The 22,414-nt window shown below is 34.6% G+C and overlaps 1 pseudogene; it reads left to right on the top strand.

The window, feature by feature from the left end:
- The first annotated feature begins 20,612 nt into the window (after positions 1–20,612).
- On the top strand, positions 20,613–21,240 carry LOC132680387 (aprataxin pseudogene; annotated as a pseudogene).
- The last annotated feature ends 1,174 nt before the right edge of the window (positions 21,241–22,414 follow it).

The raw sequence follows: 22,414 nt of genomic DNA, 5'->3' as shown, positions 1-22,414 counted from the left end.
TTGTACAAATAACCTCAACCTCACACATGTAATCTCTTCAGGAGTACTAAACTCCACAATTTAAGGACATAATCAAAGCATTGTTGTCAAAGTATTCATTGTTGTTGTCAGAGCACTCATTGCCTCTGAGGGCTACAATAGGTGGCTGAAGGAAACAGGATCCTGGAGCCACGAAACATGTTAAGATTGGCTGCCCAATGAGTCTGGCTCATTGAGTCAGAAAAATCAGAGTACACCCATGGCAGAGGGCATAAGTTTTATGGCTAACTTCCATTAAAAAGAACTTGTCTTGTCCCCATGCTTCCTTCAAAGGACGTTGCCCTACCAGTAGTTTCATTGCTTGGATGCCACAGGAACTTAGTACCCAATTTTCTACAGAAACTCCCACCAAAGTCCTGACATCTCAGGAATACGATGTGGAAAACTCTCCCAGTTTTTGCCACTCCTGTAACACTATAAACTCACCTACTCCTTGTATCAATGAACATATTTTCCAAAGCCACCACCCTCATCACCAAGAAGTGGCATCTCCATCATCTCTCTTTTTTTGAAATCTCAGTCCTTCCAAAGCAAAGGCTTATAAATATGATTTTAAGGGAGGCTATATCCCTAATTGGAATGTCTCTTATTGAGATGGAAAGAATGTCATCTTTTTTTCTTCTTTACCAAAGGGACACCAGAAAGTAAAAATAAGAAAGGCCTAGACAAATACATGTCTCAATCATCTTCCTAAAAAATAATGCCATTGTCAAATGTGGTGTGTGTGTGGGGGGTGCGTATTCTCTGAATATTATAGCCAAGGCATCTGAACAAGTTGAGATACTATACTTTCAGTTGTAATACCGACCGACTTTCCTCCCTAGATCTCTTGGCATAAACCTCCAGGTCTTTTGACTCATAGACTTTCTAGCTGCTGTGTTCTGAGCAGGACCCATGCTATCAAGGACAAAGAAATCAGGCAAATGCCCAGGATAACCTATCTTTGAAGGGTGGATCTAATTCTCCATAATTCCCGGGTAATGTGCTGCTCCTAGCCTAGGCTGCCATAGGACTCTGGCAAGTCCCTTGATTACAAGTTGTATATTCTGTAATTCTTGAAAACCCACTTCATTTCTGAAGACTTTTAGCCAGTTTGTTGCCCACTTATCATGAGATGAGCATATAGGCAATTCACTAAGAAGTTTTGATGAACCTGGAAGTTAGTGAAGTTTATTTTCCTGAGAATAGAAGCTTTTTCTTAGGCAAAGCTGAGATATACATCACTGGGTAACACGGTGAACCCTATAAAAATAAGACTTTTTACAGGTAATAATTAAATGTTCAAGGGTTAGGAATTCTGCCTTCCTTTTTTGCAGTGGCCAACCTTTGACTTTTATCCCAGTTCTAGAAACTAGGACCCCTGTCTTAATATGTCACATATGGGTTCTCATCTTGTTTTTTGTGTTTTCCTGGGATTGTAAAGTAAGATTTTCTTTTGTTTATAGACTTAGTTAATGTACTTCATGGAGTCTAGAGTGCAATCTCTGAACATTTCTTGTAGTTGGAATAACATTAGACCTCCTGGATATTATTTTTATTTTATTTTATTTTATTTTATTTTATTTTATTTTATTTTACTCTTGGTTTGGTTTGGTTCCTTGAATTAGCTGACAGATTTTTGTCGGATAAAGATCTATACTATAATGGATTTGCTGCCCTACATGGAAAGTTTATCTCAGTTCTTAGTTTTCCCTGGTCTAGCCTGTTCTGATCTCAGGCAGGTGCCATTTCTGGTGATTTGAAGAAACAGATGACTGATGTTTTCCTGTTGGCAAGAATCTCAACTTGTAGGCCTTAATTCTTGTGACTAGAGAATAAGAGAAAAGAAGGAGGCTAGTATAGGGAACGCTTTTTATGTACTAGATTTATGCTAGGTAACTGTGTATATGTATTATCCTTTGGATGTTCAATTTCTTGGGATCTGGAAACAAGCCTTTTTTTTAAAATGCAGAATCTAGCAAAGGATCTGGCATCTCATTAATAAATACTTCATAATATAGGCTCATATTTTCCTTTCACATATAATTTACAAGAAAGATTTCATGACCATATTACAGATACAAAATTGACATTCAGAGAAATTAGGCAATTTGCCCAATAACATTAAAAAAAAAATTTAATCTTTATTTATTTTTGAGAGAAAGACAGAGCATGAGCAGGGGAGGAGCAGAGAGAGAGGGAGACAGAATTCGAAGCAGGCTCCAGGCCCTGAGCTGTCAGCACAGAGCCTGACGTGTGGCTCAAACTCATGCTCAACCGATTGAGCCACCCAGGCACTGCTGCCCAATAACATTTTAAATGACATCCAGCATTCTAATCTGGGATCACTCTAAAATATATATTCTTTAGTCTATTTGATTATTACTATATGATTTCACTATGTATATAAATTATAAAAACTTACTTAAAAAGAGTTGAGGCAACTTGAATATTAACAGGTATATAAAGATAGATTTTTAAAATTTCAGAAACTTACTGAAGTACTAATTATATATTAAATATATATAATTATTATACGTTAACTAATTATATATTAAAATAACAAAATTATATATTAAAAAAATTGAAATAAGCTATTTGTTTTCATAAAGGGAGCTGTCCAGAAGAACAGGTACAGGAGGATGCAATGAATTATAGAGTTTTATTTTTTTAACAAATGAAAGTCCATGTTGTTTTTACTAGTATAAATGTTTCTCATGATGAACATAAAAGGAGAAAAAAGTGAGACTAAACTTTCCTTGGAACTAACTGGACCTCTAGCATTAATAGAAATGTTAGGTAATTAATAGTAAGTAAAAGTTGTGTTAGTTTTGCTTATGATTCCATTGATAAGCTAGTGGAATCATCCAAATGACAGTAACAATGCTAAGGGTTCACTTGACCACTCATTTTATATATTTGTAGAGCTCCTGATATAGGAATTCGTGAATATACAGTAGTCATCAGGGAAAGAAACCTTACATTCTTGAATTTATGTATTCAATTTTCTTAAGATATTATTTTCTGATATCACTGTAAAGAAGTTCATCCCAAAGGAGACAGATTCCAAAATGTTATAAGCAGCTGTTTTAAGATAATTATCAGTTGTGAAAACTACCTAAGAAGCAATAATTATTGCAAATACATAGGATGTGCACTAACTGGCACATACATGCTAAATATTTCACAGAGAGTAAATTCTCTGAACCTCCCCACAACCTGTGAAGTAGATACTATTACTATCCCTACTTTCCGGATAACTAAACTTGGATAAAGAAAGATGAAGTCATTTTCCCAGAGTTACAGGGCTATTAGGCAGTAGAAGTAGGATTTGACACCAGAGAGATCAGCAAAAGAATTTACAAACCTAACCCATATACCATGTTTAAATAATGAAAGCTTCATTTGGTCAAGTAATCTTTGTTTTAGTCTCTGACTTATTCCAAATGCAGGAATAGTGTGTAACTCATTGTGGACTTTCAAAAAATGTTTGCAAAATTCATGCTTCCACTTTCTTTTTGTCAAATATATACCATTATATCTGTGTTTTTTTCCAAAATCCAGTTCCTTAATAATCCTGTTGATTATTATTATTTATAATTCTTATACAAAGCCACTGATCACTGTTTACTGAATAATCTGACATGACTCTAAGAAAGTCCACACTATTTCCTCTCCATAAAATTTTAGTTATATTCCTGAAAACCTTCACAGTAAAGTAATTTGCATCTGAAGAATATTAAGGTTTATGAAAAAAGTATGCTAAAATGCTTAAGGTCACAAATGAATTATAAAACCTTGTATAAATATTTTGTTTATTAAAATAAAACAAATCCAATTAATTTTCATTAATAGTCTTTCAAGATACTTATCCTCCTCAATATTAAGATTCTTGAGAATCTGTTGTTTTGTTGTAGATAATGTAAGTATGCATAGAAAGAGTATTTTAACCCCCATACCTAATCCTCATGAATTCAGTTCTGATTTTGTGGTTTGGAATTTTATACTCTGATTTCAGAAAACTCATCTGAGGATCTTGGGATTCAGAATATTTTTATAGCTGAACAGCAATGTAAGAAAAGGTGAATATTTCCTCAAATCAATACAACCAAGAACTTATGTTGAAACTCTCTCCATATACACTGTTACCGAGCCTTAGTACTATTTGTGATGACTTAATTCCAGCACACGTAAGCATGACGGTACACTAAAACACTCTAGCTCGAATTTTTAAATAACAACAAAATTTCACAAACTGAGCACCTTCATTTAAACAGTACCCAGATAGGGGCGCCTGGGTGGCTCAGTCGGTTAAGCGTCCGACTTCGGCTCAGGTCATGATCTCACGGTCCGTGAGTTCAAGCCCCGCGTCAGGCTCTCTGCTGACTGCTCAGAGCCTGGAGCCTGTTTCAGATTCTGTGTCTTCCTCTCTCTCTGTCCCTCACCCATTTATGCTCTGTCTCTCTCTGTCTCAAAAATAAATAAACGTTAAAAAAATTAAAAAAAAAATAAATAAACAGTACCCAGATCAAGAAACAGAAAAATACCAGCAGCCTGGATCTCCTCCTTCCCTTGCTACCTTTTTGTTATTTCTATTACCACCCTACCCCTGTAATAGTAACTGGTACCCACATCTCTTACAGTGTAGGTTAGCCTTACTTGTCTTGGTACTTTATATATAGAATCATATAGTACAAACTTTTTTATTTAAGTCTGACTTCTTTCTCTCAATATAAAGCTTGTGAGAGCCACACGTAATGTAGTATCTATAGAAATATTCATTATCCTTCATGTGCATGTCTTTTGATCAATACTTGTTTATATTTTTGTCAAATGTGTACCTGTAACAATCCTGCATCATGTTTAAGTTTTTTTTTCAATGTTTAATTCTGAGACAGAGATAGAGTGCAAGCAGGGAAGGAACAGAGAGAGGGAGACACTGAATCTGAAGCAGGCTCCCGGCTCTGAGCTGTCAGCACAGAGCCCGACACGGGGCTTGAACTCACGGACTGCGAGATCATGACCTGAGCCAAAGTTGGACACTTAACCAACTGAGCCACCCAGGAGGCCCTGTATGTGTTTAGTTTTAACAGACACTTAACACTTTTCTAAAGTGACTATAGCAATTTTCAGACCCAAAGGTAGTTTATAAAATTTCTGTTGCTCCATATCTCATCAGTGGTGCATTTTTCTTTTCTTATTTTAGCAATTCTGAAGATTATTTAGTTATATCAAATTGTGGTTTTACTGCATATTTCTCTGATGACTAAGTTGCTCATTTTTTACATTTTTATTGACAAGTTGCATATTATTTTTTGGTTGAGTCCCACTTTTTTTTTTTTGCCAATTCTTATGTTTTAAAAATATATTCTGGTAATGAATCCTTTCTCAGATACATGTATGGCAAATATCTTTTCTCACACTGTTGGTTACCTATTAATGTCATCTTTTGATGAATGAAAGTTCATAATTATAATATATTCCAATTTATTTATTTTATGGTTAGTATTTTGTGCCTCATTTAAGAAAACCTTGCCTAGCTCAAGGTCATTTACCTTAATTTACTTCCAAAAGCTTTGTTGTTTTGACTGTCATACATTTAGATCTTTAGTTTATCTGGAATTGATTTTTATACCTTGCACAAGCAGGAGTCAAAATACAATTTGTTTTCTTTATAGATATCTAACTATCCCAGCACCATTTATTGAAAATGCTATCCTTTCCCCACTGACACTCTGACTTAACTTTATATTACCTCTTTTCTTCTTGGCAGCCACACTTTCCATTTGATACACATGTTCTTTTCTCCCACCTACTTACACTTCTTTTATTATGTGTAGCTTAAAACCAGTTTATGTCCAGTTTTAAGAAAAAGATGTACATGTATGACTTTTATATAGACAGGTTTTTTTTAATTTTTTTATTATCATTAAATTTTTTTTGATGTTTATTTTTGAGAGATAGAGTGAAAGCAGGGGAGGGGCAGAGAGAGGGAGACACAGAATCTGAAGCAGGCTTCAGGCTCTGAGCTGTCAACACAGAGTCCGACGCGGGACTAGAACTCACAAACCGCGAGATCATGACCTGAGCTGAAGTTGGACGTTTAACCAACTGAGCCACCCAGGAACCCAGTTTTTTAATTTTTTTTTAAGTTTATTTATTTTGAAAGACACAGAGATAGTGTGAGTGGAAGAGGGGCAGAGAGAGAGAGAGAGAGAGAGAGAGAGAGAGAGAGAGAGAGAGAAAAGGAGACAGAGAATCCCAAGCAGGCTCCATGCTGTCATCACAGAGCCCAACCAGGCTTGAACTCAAGAAACTGCACTATCATGACCTAAGCCGAAACCAAGAGTCAGATGCGTAACCAACTGAGCCACCCAGGTGCCCCAACAGTTTTTGGGTTTTCTTGTTTGTTTTTAGTGGACTTTGCTGTGAGAGAGTATAGAACACTGTGCTATCACAACTATGATTATAAAACAGTTGGCTCAACCATTCCCAGTGGGGGCAGGTGTGTCATCGGTAGAGTGGGAATAGTGAACAGCATCTGCTCCACACTCCTTGCATCCTTTCCTGTTCTGTGAGGTCAGGATCTGCAGAAACCAAATAAAACAACATCAATCTCTTTTCCACTTTCCCTGAGAACTAAGATTCTGTATGTTGATATGCTGTATTCATACAAGACTGGAAAGACTAAAATTAGTAGAAGATTTGTTCCTGTGGCTTCAGCTATTTCTGTTCTGATGTTCCACTGTGGAGACACTCACAGTTTGTACAGCAGTACTCAGCACCCAGTCTTATTTGAGGGTATTAAGAAATAGTTATGTCTTCTTCCTGATTCCTAGCCCAAAGATTAATTAGGTGTCTTTACAGATTGAAGTCTTATTTGTCAACTTTCTGTTTGTGATAGAAGTTAATAGTTTCAATTAACGTTAACTGTAGTTCATTCTGGTAGCTTTGCCTGGAGATCTAGACTAGAGCATGGCTTATTCAGTATTTCTAACACTTGTGTAAGTAAGCATCATGTTTCCTACAGTAAATCTCTTAGTACCTAAATAACTAGAACAGCTTATATCCTGCAACTGTGCCCTTTTGAATAAAGGGACTACAACATTTGACTGAAGGATGAAGTACTTAAGGAAAGGAGGGCAAATTGCCAGTTGGAACAACTGGCTGCACCATAGAATTCTGACTCTCAGAGGCAAGGCAATGACAGGACAATACTGGTAGTAAAGAAGTTATACCGCTAAAATAAAATAAGCTTATTACGTAATCATATAGTATAATTTGATAAAAGCCTTCAGAGAAGAGAAAGCATGCTTCCTCAGCTTATTAATTGTCAATTTCTCTCATGTATTTACTAATTGTTTTTCCCTACTTGCCATTAACCAAGACAGGATGAGTTCATAATGAATACAGCTGGAATTTGATCGCCAGCTGTGCTGCATGATGCAGTTTTACTGATCCAAATTTTCAATTCGTTACAGATATTCCTCGGCTTACAGTGAGGTTGTGTCCCAATAAGCCCATTGTAAGTTGAAAATGTCGTAAGTTGAAGATGCATCGAATACACCTAAACTACCAAATATCATAGCTTAGCTTACCTGCAACGTGCTCGGAACAGTCATGTTAACCTACAGTTGGGCAAAATCATCTGGCACAGAGCATATTTTATTACAAAGTGTTGACTATCTCATATAATTTATTGAATACCATATGAAAGTGAAAACCAGAAAGGTCGTATAGATACAGAATGGTTGTAAGCCTATCAACTGTTTACCCTCATGATCGTTCCACTGCTGGGGAAGTGTGCCTCACTGTGCCACCTAGCATCCTAAGAGAGTATCTCACTGCATATCAGCCTGGGATTTCTACTGAATATGTATCACTTTTGTATCTTCATAAAGTTGAAAAATCCCATGATAAATTTGGTACTGTCTGTATTTGCCATAGAGATGTTAACCCAGAGGAAATGAAAAGAAGTAATTGATTCTTTTTCCTATGTTATTACTCTTAACCCACCTAAATCCATAAAGGATCTGAGGTAAATTATGTCATAAATCATTAAAATAATACTAAAATACGATGATTTATATAAAATAAAAAATAATACTTGTGCCAAAATAGAAACATGAGGCTAGCAATACAGCAGCTGGTACAGAGTTGGATTTTAAGCATCCTAGAAACTGAGATCAAATAGATAATATGTTTTTAAATAATCTATTACCTAAGAAAAGATAAAATTCCAGCCTATCTATATAAACAAAGGTTTTCCAAATATAAACTGTGAGAAAAACTTAGACTTGCCACACTCTGTTAGTATGTGGTAAATTATAATACAACTTATAAAGTAATAATATAAAGCTTAATGAAACACATTTTCATGTGGAACCATGAGGAAGATTAATGGTAGACACACTAACAGATCAAAATATATTAAATGCTATTTTGGTCTTTCAATCACATACAATATTAATCATTTAAAAAATAAAGTAGATAGTAAACTTAGCATGTTTTTTTTTTTAAATTGTGTTATGTATAGAAACTTAATAAAATATGATATGTTGCATTTTTCATAGGGAATATTGCTTTACTGACACCAGTGATTTATTTGAAAATAAATATGTATTTGAAAATAGAAAAAGAGAGATAGAGTTGAAAATAAATAGAAACAAATTTTTTATTAGCTTTTAATTTTGACTTTCTTAGCTTTCCTTCAAGAAATCCTTACTGAGAACCTATTTTGTGTGGGGTCTACGGAAGTACTGGTAGTATAAAAGGCATTTAAGTTATCACACTTGCCTGATCCGTTCTTATTCACATGCTCTGATTACTGTGTTAACATGGGTGAAGCAGAACAAATTAAACACAGTTCTAACATTTCTATTTCCCTCTTCTGATATCATTATTATTATTTTTTAAGCTTCCAACAGCCATCTTAGCTCTGTATCCTGGGGTTGTTGGGTTTTCCCCCCTTGGGGTTTTTGCTCTGTATCCTGGGGTTCTTGCTATTAAAGCTTTATTATAGGAGATTACTTCCATATTGATAAACTCTCACTTATCGCATTTATGTTTTCCACCCTCAAATTCCAGCCTGAGACACATGCTCTTTGTTCCTGCCAGCCCATGTTGTCTCGTTTTGCAGCTTCTTTGATGTATATATTTTCTTTTTGCTGTGAAGCTGAACTGATTGGGATTTAACCCTCATTATTTGCTGGATTGTCAGAAAAGGATTATTTTATAAGGTGTCTGTCTTGTATATTGCTTCTCTGTTGTGTTCAGGCATGGTGAGTTATAATCTTCTAATAGCAAAGAGTGAAGGGCCAGATCTGTAAACCCAGTGGGTACGGAGGAATCTAGGATTTCAAATTTCAAAACTGTACTTAACCGTGTTTCTTCATCTCCACGTGTGGGTCTACTTCTTTACCATTATGGCCTTGACCTTGGTTTAGACCTCCTGGGGCCTGAGAATTCAACATTTTCTGTAGCTCCTTAATTACAGTTAAGCCCTAACCTGATTCTCTGCTCTATCTGCCTTTGAGATACAAATGATCAGGATTTCTATAAATGTTGCCAAGGAGACACCAGCTTTCACTTTGTGCTTTGAATTAGTGATTAATCATTCTAACCCTGTCATTACCTATCTTCTACAAATCAATGGAAGTAAGCAGCACTTAATTTCATGGCATTTATGATTGACTATCCTGTCATACTTCTCTAGTGGCAAAGATACCGTACCAGTTGTGTTACCCCTTTCCATTGATATCCCATTTCAGTTAACATTTGGTGGAAGTTTTAACAATCATGTTGTTATAACATGTCAGAGGTTATGCATACTCCAACTTTACCAGTTATGGCTGCTCGATGCCAGCTAGCTGGCAAGTGATCCATTTCCCAAATCCCATATTAAAGTATGCTTCCTCAAACTACCCTTGGTCATGGCTGTCTTCAACTGTGTTTCCTGGAAATAAAACTCTGAGACAGAGAGTTGTACCAGAAGATTTGGTGAAAAGTAATCTTGGGGAACACACCTACAAGAAAGACAAAATCAGATGGAGAAAGAATCTGTGCACAATGTTGTTGGGAATGAGGCCTCCAATAGTTCTATGGGGGACCTCTGGAGTTAAATTGTCTTTCACAATTGTCCTGAATTGAAACAAAGGAGCTGGAACTTGTATGCCTGCATCAGACAATCACTGGCTGCAGATTGAAAGCTGTGCAAGGAAATAACTTTATATGAAGATGTTTCCAATGGTAATTTCCAGTGGAGGGTACACAGTATGAGCCATCAGCTGGCCAACATTCCTAGCAACTAGGGGATACATGCATTGATCCTAGAGAGAAAAGTGGAGTTATCTAGGCAGAACATCATAGTATTCATTATAACCTGAAAAAAAGTGTGTGATACAATTTATTGCCCCAGGATATTATAATCTACTAGAAAGAGGAGGCTGACATTCTTCAAACAATGAAAAGGACATTTGTGCATTTAATTATGTTGTGAAGTGGCCTATGAACCTATACAGGTGGAACCGATTGTAAGAGATTTTAGAAAGTAAACACAGGTCAAACTTGTTCACTGGGTTTTACATTTTCTTCCTGCCTGTACTCATAAATTTGCAACTTCCCTCATTGGTGACCTCTCTTAGAATTACTAGTGACTAGGCTTCTAACATCGTCTCAAGGTCTTTATTTATCTATTCTTAGGAATAAATAAAAACTTCGGATTGTGAGACAGTGAGAACTTTGCATCCTTTGGGTTCTCAGAGCCTATTGGGAGGTTTTGCTTCTCCATGACCTGGACTCTTGTCAATTGTGTTTGTTTTACAACTTTCTGCCCCGAAAAAGGAATGGTTTTCTCACTGCTGCCTTCTTCACTCACCACTTCCTTAAGAGAGCACTGACAAATATCATACATCACACGGCCCATCATCGAGTGTTCCAAGTTATACTCTGGCTGCCTGATAGCATTCTCTTTCTTCCTACACAGATAATCCCATCTTGCTCTGCTTCCACAATACTTTATGCATATCTATTTTTCTCCGCACTGAAATGATTAGTTTTCCTGTCTGATACTACTTGTTTGCGTCTTTCATGCAGCATCCCGCAGAAGCATGACTGCATTTTCTTCATTCGTTAATCAAATGATCAGTCTTCTGACAAGGCACTAGGAGATACTTAGATACTTAAGACAAACCTCAGTGAAATTACAGTCTATTAAGGCAAAGTAAACTATAACAAATACATTACAATGTAGCATGAAAATGTTCTTACAATTTATGTCTTTATATGTAAGCGCTGAATCTGGTACATTTTGAACTATTTGGTGATCCCTGAACGTAGCACCTTTGATATGAACTTTGCTTTTGCTTAGGCAATTTCTCTTGCCTGAATTGTGGTTCCTTCATGTAACTAAATATTATTCATCCTTCAAGACCATTTGAATTAGGTCATCCTACTTTGAGAAGTTCTCGAAAGGTGCAACCTAATGTATTTAAGTCTTGGTTAGGTGAACTTTCTCTATAATTTCATAGAAAAAAATCAAACTTTATTACGGTACTTATTAACTAATGCCATTATTTGATAATAGTTGCTATTATTTATTAATAGCGGCTATTTATTGCCTATCTACTATGTGCTGGAATACTATCCTACATACTTTGCATGTGTTTTTACACTAATTATTGTCCATGCAATCGTAGGAAGTAAATATTCTTTTCATTTTATTGAAAGTAATATAATAATCATTGTGACTCAAAGGCAGTTTACTGGTGCCTCAGAATGATTAACTGTTGTCTACAACCACAAAGTCTTCTTCCTCTTGATAAAAACTGAAAATCTCTTGTACCTTACCTGTTGAGAGAAATTTCTGGTGGAGATAAGTGAAAAAGTATATCTAAGATATCCTCAGATACTCAGAAACAGTGCTATTTTTCCAAGTAGTGACCTTGTGTCCCTGGCCACCTAGATTGTCTCATTGGTATTGATTTTTACATTGTAGAACACGGTAAAATTTCACAAAAATATTCATTAGGATATGGAGATGATATTGTAAGATTTTAGGAACGTTAACTTTATAGAAAGATTATGTGCATCAAATCTGGGCAAATAATTCCCTCTTATTTACTTTCTAAAGTATTTCCATCTTATCTTTTTGGGAGTATCATCCTTAGCCCTGAGGTAATTTCAGTCTCTTACAGATGTTCACCTGCCTTATTTAATTTACTCACAAAGAAAGAAAATAAAAGTGGCCTAACATGAAAAATGCTTCCTCAGAAAGTCTGTGATTTCTCATTTAGGCCCATAGAGCATTATTAAATGAAAATCCAAACAGAAAAGAAAGTGTGTGTGTGTGTGTGTGTATGGAAAATGGAAAATGTACAGTATGTACTGGAAAAGAGTATATATACACACATATATAGCATATATACAGAGTTTATGTATGTATGTGTGCAATTGTTTGTGTGTGTGTGTGTGTGTGCGTGTGTGTGTGTGTGTGTGTGTGTGTGTGTGTGTGTGTGTATGTGCAAAAATAACCTGGAAATGTATGTCTTTCCAGTAAGAGTTACCTCAAATTTAAAGCAATGTTTTAGAAATGTGGGTCTTAATGTATTCTTCCAGTTAAAAAAGAAGATTTTTTTGGACCTTAACTCTTTACCATACTGTGTTTTCTTTATTATTATTATTTTGTAGCTATTTTCTTTTAAGTATTATATTTGTATATATAGATTTTTATCATAGTGGCTAATGTAAATAATTTCCCGATTACTCTAACAGACCAAATGTTTTGCTCTCATTACAGTCTTTTCATATCACAACTTTTTCCCCCTGAATTTTCAATACATGTGGCTATTAGTTGATGGAAATCATTTCATGCTCATTGAAAAGCAAAATACATTTAATGCTCATAGCAGTCAAAGAGCCACTGGAAATAGATCTCAATTTGCCTTTATAGCATCCATTTCTCTTTGTGAGTCAAAGAAGTCACACTGAGAGAAAAACAGGTGCTTGGAAGCCAGGAAGCCTGGAAGCCTGCTCTTACTACAGACCAAGAGCCTCAGGAAATGTTAAGTGTTAAGAAATATTTTCTTTTTCTTGCTTGTTGCTCAGGTACAGCTTTCTTTCCATTTACCTTGTCAAATGCCTCTGTCTATCCACATCTTATGTCTCTAATTTCTTATAATTGAAAGACTGAGGATGAAATCCTAGTATGCTACAACCTATAGCTCAAGATTTATTAAGGAAAAAAATTAGGTTGCTGAGCTGATTTTCTTCTGAAGTATTATAATTTTCTTTGTGAAAAGCAAATACCATTTTTCTGACAGGTCACTGGTTTCAAGTAATATTGTATTTAACCTAAGGGTCCACCTCCTTTTAAAATGAAAAAAAAAAACAACCTATTAAATTATTCCTTATTTTGAAGAGGCAGAAACAAATCTTTGTTGAAACTCTTGTTTATGAGAACATTAGGCAAAAAGAATGAAGAAACTAAATGTGTTTTTCCTATAAAATTGCTGTTACAATAATCATTAAAGTGGAATTATTATAGGGAAAGTTCAATCTGCCTATAAATATCAAGTGTGTCTTGTGAAACCATAATTATATACTATTCAGGTATATTTCAAACATAAAGAGGTCTAGGTTTGGTCTAAACCCCCAAAGAAGTGTTATTAAAAGGAATAATGTTATCTTTTACTTACTAGAAATCAAAGAGCTGTTTGAAACAAAATAACATATATTCTTCCAGCTTCAAAACAGAATAATAATAAAAAGGATCTCAGACAATTTGTCCAGCAAATATTTTCTTGTGGCTCAGCTGTGTTTGAAGCAGTTGAAAAGCAGTGACTAGTGAAAAGCAAAAAAAAAAATGACCTATTTTAGAGTTACAATTTGTTTTAAATAGTTCTTCAAAACCCATTTTATTTTGTTTAAATTTCTATTTCAGATTGATAAGTCATAATAACTTGTTATTGAAATATCTTAGCATGGAAAATAAGAATGTTTGTTGCTTATTTGCTACATATCATGCCAATTTACCAAAAGAAATGCATCCATGCACACTGTCTGGACTGATTTACTGAATGTTGATCATTCGTGAAACATAATTGGATCTAAGAGCCAAACAGTCACTGTGTAGGGGGCAACTAGATTTAAAAATTGATTACTTAAGAGTAGGTCTTTGGGCAGGAATGTTTATTGAATGCTTCTATCTACAAATGATGATTTATAGGTATATTTATGTTTATTTAAATTTAAAAACATCTGTCTATATCTTCCTTGCATTACCTTTATTGTTCTAAATATAAATCCAAGTCCAAACTAATATTTGTAATATTGATACTTTTAGTATTTTCTTGCTTTAGAAAGATGACTTTAGTCTTCCTTTTCATAATTGAAAATGTCAGAGTAAAAAAAGATGTTGGATTAGATGTTAGGAAACCTGTGTTTAAGACTAGTTTGTCACAATCATCTGGGACTCAGTCTGTCTGGGATTTAGTTTTCCTACCTCTGTAACCAAAGAAATGTCCAGTGTTCTCCTATTTTCACTCAAGGTGGAAAGCAAATGCTTGAGGTTATAGTGCTTATATTTTACCCTGTTTACCAATGTCAAAACAAAATGTAGAGAATATTTTATTCTTCTTTTCCTTCTTTTTTTCTTTTCTATAATTGTGTTTCCTTTAAGAAGACGTGAATTTGAGGGGTGCCTGGGTGGTTCGGTCGGTTAAGCATCCGACTTTCATTCAGGTCATGATTTCAAGGTTCATGAGTTCAAGCCCCACATCAGGGTCTCTGCTGTCTGCACAGAGCCTACTTTGAATCATCTGTTTCATCCGCCTGCTCTCTCTCTCTCTGTCTCTCAAAATAAATAAATTAACTTAAAAAGAAAAAGAAGCGCATTTGAATTCACCTGTAAATCTCTAAGTCTCCTTGTCTTATGTGACTTCCAAACAAATAAGTAAAATCTGACTCTAACGCAGGATCACAGAGCTGAGAATTTAAGGAAGCAAAAACAAAAGTAATGTCATCATCCAATGGAGTAAATCTAATCTGTATACTTAGATGTATCTTGAGCTAATATACCTTCCCCTTAATTCCCAGGCCATTTCTGTGTATGATTAATAAACAGTGATAATAATCATTAATGATTGAACTCTGTGTTGTGGCACGTATGTTTTATCTCAGTCATAAGAGTCTAAAGAAATTGATTTCTGTCTATTTAACATTGTTGCAAACAATTTAGTCATCTTTATGCAGGGTTACAACCTTTCCTAAATTTACTGCATATCACTCTATGTATTTTTTTTCGGTATCATTTGACCACTTCTTATTTATTTGATTTTTTAAAATTTATACATCAGTTATTTTAAACATGATTTATTTGATAGTTAAAATTTTCTAGTACATATTAACACAAATTCAAAACTATTGAGGTAAAAAAATGACTACTTATTAACTATGGCGAGTCTTCTGAGATGACTCCTGTGGTACATGTACTGCATTATGGAAAACTCTTTAATGTTCACTTAAAAGACAGTTTCTTGATAATTTCTTTTAGGAGATAAAAATGACATCTCTCACAAGGGATGAGAACTTTAGGTTCTTTTGGCTTTCAGAGATTCCATATTTTATTTTTTAATCATACTGGGGAAAAAAACCTTCCCTCACTTCTATAGGTGTGAGATACAGTTGTTTATTTTTTTCCCCTGATTTGGACATACATTAAAAAGATGTGACAGAATGTATTAAGTACTGAAATTTCAGTTGAACTGAGTGGAAAAGATGAAATAAACATTGTTTCAAGGAAATGAAAAGGATTTTGCAGTTATCTTGATGAAGCATAGTGAAGAATGACAGGGAGCATGAGGAGTATTTCATTCTAAAGAGATGGAGTTTAGTTATCAGGTAGGAAAACCACAATAAACCTAAACTCTTTGCAACAGAAAGGGTACTTCCCAAGGAAAGGGCAGAGTTAAGACATTATGCAAAACATAAATAAATAACTAATGCTAAAGAAAAGTTCTTGAGCTAGGCTAATAATTCTAACTACTATACCAAATTTCATGTTTTCTGAATTTAGCATTTAATAGTATTCTTTTCAATTCAAAGCATCACCTTTAAATATCTAGAGTTTTGTTTTTATATTTCAAATTTATATTAAACTTATAATTTTAGAAGCAATGATTTTATTTAAATGTTTTTCAAGAGTTGAAATAATACCCTGTCTTCATTAAAAATTTTAATCTCCTATAATTTGACCTACCAGACACATTTATTTAGATTTTCTGTAAAAAATAATATATTCAGGTTCACAAATAATTTGAAATATTTGCATGTCAAAGGCAAACTCTTATTTTCTTAATATTATTTCCCATATTTATTACCTGTAGTCAAAATTGCAATGTTATCTACTTGTGAAATACATGCAGAAAAATATCACTGAGATGGAAATGATTGACCCCCTCGGCCTTTTTTCTACCTTCTAAGATTCTGTCTCACCATATTTCCTTATTACATGCCTCAGGTCCCTAGAATATTGAAATTTCATTACTCCTCTGCCATGTTCAATTTTTTGAGTTGTACTTTGACAAATATCATTTCCATCTGCCCCAAAAGACTGACTCCCATTTCTTCGCATATACTCATAGTCATTCTTCCAGAATTAGTTCAAACCTTTGTGAACCGTATCCTACTTGTAAATGCAGAGATTTTTGATTGTTTTCAATATCTTGTGTTTCCATAAAATTATGTTCATATCCAGAAATGGCAATTATTTTGTGTTGAGATTTTTCTATTTGCATTTCGGGGTCTCTCATTTGTGCAGACTAAGGTAGAGATAGCATCCTATTCATCTTGCATCACCTGGCTGGCACAATTCCTGAATTTTAATCTGCATTCACTAAATGTGTTGAAAGGATGATTAAATAAGTCACACTTATGCAATACTACAGAAAACAGTCCAGGTTTTATTCACTGAAAACAGAAGTTAGGCAGATGATGCTGACTGAATTTTTCTTCTACACTTGAATATTTGGACACCATAAAGACATTGAATTAGAGAGGAGGAGAAATTACTAGGAGCAATAAAATGTTTTATTTCTTGGACAGATTTATCTTGCAGTAGTGTGGAAAATAGACTAGAAACAAGAAAAGGATTGGCATAAGAAATAAGTGAGAAAGCTATAACAATAATATAATTATGAAAAGATGCTGAAGAAGTAAACTTGAGCAGGAAAATGTAAAATATTTTTGAGGTAGGAAAACAGTATTTAGGGATAACTGGTTATATTCAAATGGCGATAGAGTGGTTTCAGATGGCAAGGTTTATTGTTTGGATGACATTCATAAAAATATGAAGTGAAGGAGAATGAAATGATTTTATCTGTTCTGTTTATAGTTTGGGAGATGAGAGTAAGGGATATAATTACTTAAGTTTTCAACATATTGTCATTGGAGTCCTAATGGACAATTTAGATAGAGACAGCCAGAAGTGAATACTTTTACCGAATATGTTCTCAATGATAGTCGTTTTAACAGGTGTTAGGTGATATTTCACTGTAGTTTTGATTTACATTTTTCTGATGATTAGTGATGTTGAACATGCTTTCATGTACCTGTGGGATCTTTGGATGTCTTCTCTGAAGAATGTCTATTTAGCTCCTCTGCCCATTTTTAAAATTGGAATTTTTTTAAAAAGTACAAAATTTTTAATATATTTTAAATGTGATACATGGTTTGAAAATTTTTTCTTTAGAAATTCTGCAGGTTTCATTTTCATTTTGTTTTGCTGTGAAAAGGCCTTTATATTTAATGTAGTCCATGGGGCTCCTGGGTGGCTCAGTTGGTTAAGCATCTGACTTCAACTCAGGTCATGATCTCATGGTCCATGAGTTTGAGTCCTGCATCAGGCTCTGTGCTGACTGCTCAGAACCTGGAGCCTGCTTTGGATTCTGTGTCTCCATCTCTCTCTGCCCCTACCCACTCATGCTCTGTGTCAAAATGAATAAAAATTATTTTTTTTTTAATTTAATATGGTCTCACTTGTCTAATTTTGCTTTTGTTGCCTGTGCTTTTGGTGTCGTATTCATAAAATCATTGGCAGGACTAAAGCTTCTCTATGAAGCTTTTCCGTTACATTTTATTTTTGGAATTTTATAGTTTTCAAGTCATATATTAGTCTATAATCCATTTTGAGGTTTTTTTTTGTTTGTTTGTTTTTTTGTGAGAGAGAGCATGAGCGAGCAGGGGAGGGCCAGAGAGAGAGAGAGAAAGAGAGAGAGAAAGAGAGAGAGAGAGAGAGAGAGAGAGAGAGAAACCCAAGCAGGCTCTGCAGTGATGGTGCAGGGCTTGAACCCATGAACTATGAGATCATGATCTGAGCCAAAATCAAGAGTCCATGCTTAACCAATTGAACCATTCAGGGGCCTGCTGAGTTGTTTTTTGTGAATGGTATAAAATAGGGGTCCAGTTTCATTCTTTTGCATGTGGAAAGCTAATTTTTCCAGCACCGTTTGTTGAAGAGGGTATCCTTTCCTAATTTGTATTTGTTGCACCCTTGTCAAAGATCAGTTCACCACGTATGCATGGATTTATTTCTGGGTTCTCTATTCTGTTCCATTCCATTCCATTCCATTTCACTCCATTCCATTCCATTTCATTCCATTCCATTCCATTCCATTTCACTCCACTCCACTCCACTCCATTCCATTCCATTCCGTTCCTCCATGTATCTGTTTTTATAGCAGTATTGTACTGTTTTGATTACTATAGTTTTCTAGTATATTTTGAAATGAGAAAGTGTGATGTCTCCAGCTTTGTTTTTCTTTGTCAGGATTGATAGTTATTTATGATCTTCTGTGGTTCCACTTGAATTATAGAATTATTTTTTTCTATTTTTGAAAAAAAATACCATTGGTATTTTTAATAGGGATTTTCACTGAATCTATAGATTGCTTTGAGTGGTATGGACATTTTAACAATATTAACTTGTCCAATCCATACAAACAAGATGTCTTTCCATGTGTTTGTTTAGTTTAATTGCTTTGATCAGTGTTTTGTACTGTTTGGTATACAAGTCTTTCACCTTCTTAGTTAAGTTTCTTCCTAAGCATTTTATTCTTTCTGGTGCTACTGTAAATGGGATTGTCTTCCTAATTTCTTATTCAAATAGTTCATTTTTAGTGTATAGAAACACAACTGATTTTTGTATGTTTATTTTGTATCCTGCAACTTTACTAAATTTGTTTATTTGTCCTAACAGTTTTTAATGGAATCTTTAAGGTTTTCTGTATATAAGATCATGTCATCTACAAACAGGGACAATTTTATTTGTTAAATTTCCTTTCAATTTGAATGCTTTTTATTTCTTTTTCTTGCCTAATTACTTTGGCTAGGACTTCCAGTACTTCATTGAATAGAAATGGTGAGATTGGGCATCCTTGCTTTGTTATCGATTTTAGAGGAAAAGCTTTAAATTTAGCTGTGGGTTTGTCATGTATTGGCTTTATTGCAATGAAGTATGTTTCATTTATGATGCATTTTAAAAATCTAACAATATATTAAATAGGCGATTGGATACAGGTAAAAATTAAACACTAGGGTAACACATTTTGGAGGTATAAGCAAATATTTAAAGCAATTGGGTGGGCTGAGAAACAATAAGAAAAGAGTAGCAAGGAGGATCCCTTATTATAATGTGGTGGGCTAAATAATTTGAGCTAAACCTTGTTGAGGTCAATTGGAAAAGATGGACAAAAACATTTGTAAAAATCTGTTTAAAGTCAGTGAGGAGTAAAGAAGTAAATGAAGAATGATGGGGGCATGAACAAAAGTAAATCAAAATGTAAACTAAATGAAAATGCAAGTACACTAGATCATGAATTTTGAAATACAGCTAAAGCAGTACTTAGAGGAAAACCTAAGGCATTAAATGCTATATATTAGGAAAGAAGAAAGGTCTAAAATCAATTACCTCAACTTCCAAATTAAGAAACTAGAAAGTGAAATAAAGTTAAACCTAAAGTAATCAAAGAAAATAATTAAAATGGAAATAAACAAGACAGGAAACTAAAAACAAAAAAACAAACAAAAAACAATGAGATACTTAACAAACCCAAAAGTAGACTCTTTGAAATTGAAATTATCAATAAAATTAATCAGTCTACAGTATCTGATCAGAATACCAATATCAGGAATGAAGCAGGTGACATTGTTAATTCTAATGATATTGAAAGGATAAAAGGGCATACTGGAAGGAATTTTATGCCAGTAATTTTGCCATTGATAAAATAGACAAAGATAGATGGACAAATTCTTTGACACAAAATTTCAACATTCTGGAAGAAATAGCACTAATAGCTTCATAATGAGTAACTACTAATTTGTAATTAAAAACTTTCCTACAATTAAAAATTCCAGGGTAAATTTGCTTTATTGGGAAAGTCTACCTAACATTTAAGAAAAAAGTAACGTGACTTTTCACACAAACTGTTGCAGCAAATTGAAGACAAAGGAATACTTCTCAATTTCTATCATGAGGCCAACATTACCTAATACCCAACTTGATACGGATATTAAGAAAAAAGACAACTAGGGAAAACGTGAGGTTGTCTGTTTCCCCCAACTGGAGCGTAATGGTGCAGGTGTGTGGGTTGGTGAGACAGGATAACAAGAACCGGTGAATCAAAGTTCCACATTTGGAAGCAGTCATGGTTGGGAATGGCCCAGAGACCAAGATTATTGACAAGAAATATAGCAAGTACAGTTGAAAGCAGAGTGTAACAAAGGATATGTCAAGGTAAAGCATGTAGGGGTCAATCCCACGAGCACGGACTCAGTCATATTTGGGAAGGACCAAGAGACGAAGTTTCAGCCCGCTAGGTTCTCCACATGGTGAAGGAACTTTATTGATATTCTGTAGCATTTGAGGAAGATGCAGAGAGCCCTGGCCTGGAAACACACAAGAAGAGAAAAAGGTCAGGCAACAAGGATTCTATAGAAATTGATGCTGCCCAGGAAGCTGAGTACTGCATAGGACTGGAACCTGGGCATGACCCTAGCCAATGCCTTATAACCCCAAAGAAGGGGAAAGGAACATCTGCCAAAAAGGAATGATTGGGTCACTGGAGCTTGGAACTTTATTTTTATGTTTTAATTTTAGAGAGCACCAAGATGTCCTTCATTAAGGAACGGAAAAATAAACTGTGGCACCTCCAGACAACAGAATATTAAAGGAAATGAACTCTCAAGCCATGAAAACACATAGAGGAATCTTAAACGCATATTACTAAGTGAAATAAACCATTTGAAAGGCTACTGTATAATTATAACTAGATGACATTCTGTGAAAGTAGTAACTGGAGATAGTACGAAGATCAGAGATTGCCAGAGGTTGGGGAGGGAGGGAGGAATAGGCAGAGCACAGAGGATTTTTAGTGCACTGAAACTATTATGTTTGATACTTTAACGGTCAGTACATGTAATTGTACATTTGTGCAAACTCATAGCAAGGCTAAGAGAGAGCCCCAATGAATACTATGGATTTTGGATGATAAAAATGTGTCAATGTTGTTTTATTAATAACATTGACATTAATGACATAATAACATTAATGATAAATGTAACATTCAGGTGTAAGATATTGATAGCAGTAAAGGCTGTGCATGCATGCTTCAATAAGGTAGGCAAGTATAACCTAGAGAACAACATTGCATGAAAGGGAAAATATAAGCTAGTATCTTTCATGCTTCAATTTATTTTATTTTATTTTTTTACAATTTAAAGAAAGGAAATACCTTCTTCAATGGGAAAACTCAATATTGTAAAAATGTCTCTTCACCCCAAATTGATCTATAGATTCAGTACAGTCTTATGTCAAATGCAAATGTAATTTATTGGAAATTTACAAACCAATTTATATGAATACATGAGACCAAAATTAGCCAGCCTAAACTTGAAGAAGAATATGAGAGTACAGGATCCACAGTATATCAAAACTTATTGTAAAATTACAGCAATATAATCAGTGCTATATTTCTGTAAGAATAGTCAAATAGACCAGTGGAAGTGAGCCCTATGATTTGTGTAAGTCAGCTTTGACAATTCTACCTTGCTTTTCAAACCCATACATCTTTAGGGCTATGGTACATGTTTTAAGAGTGGAAGGGGAGCAAAAGTACTAGGATTATTTAATGGAGGGATGATGCTTTCTTTATCCTTAGTATTGATTGGCAAAAGCCTGGAGACAGAATATGAATAACAAATCTTACCATGCGATTTAAAGGAAATAGATTTAGACCTAAAGGAATTAACTAAGTGAGTAGAATGAGAATGTGAAGCAGAACAGTTAACATCAGCTTTGGTGAAAACTGGACCTTTAAAGGAGAATAAACAAGAATATTAACAG

This window comes from Panthera onca, chromosome A1, assembly GCF_046562875.1.
Source record: "Panthera onca isolate mPanOnc1 chromosome A1, mPanOnc1 haplotype 2, whole genome shotgun sequence".
Taxonomy (NCBI): Eukaryota; Metazoa; Chordata; class Mammalia; order Carnivora; family Felidae; genus Panthera; species Panthera onca.
This window is presented reverse-complemented; position numbering and strand designations above follow the sequence as displayed.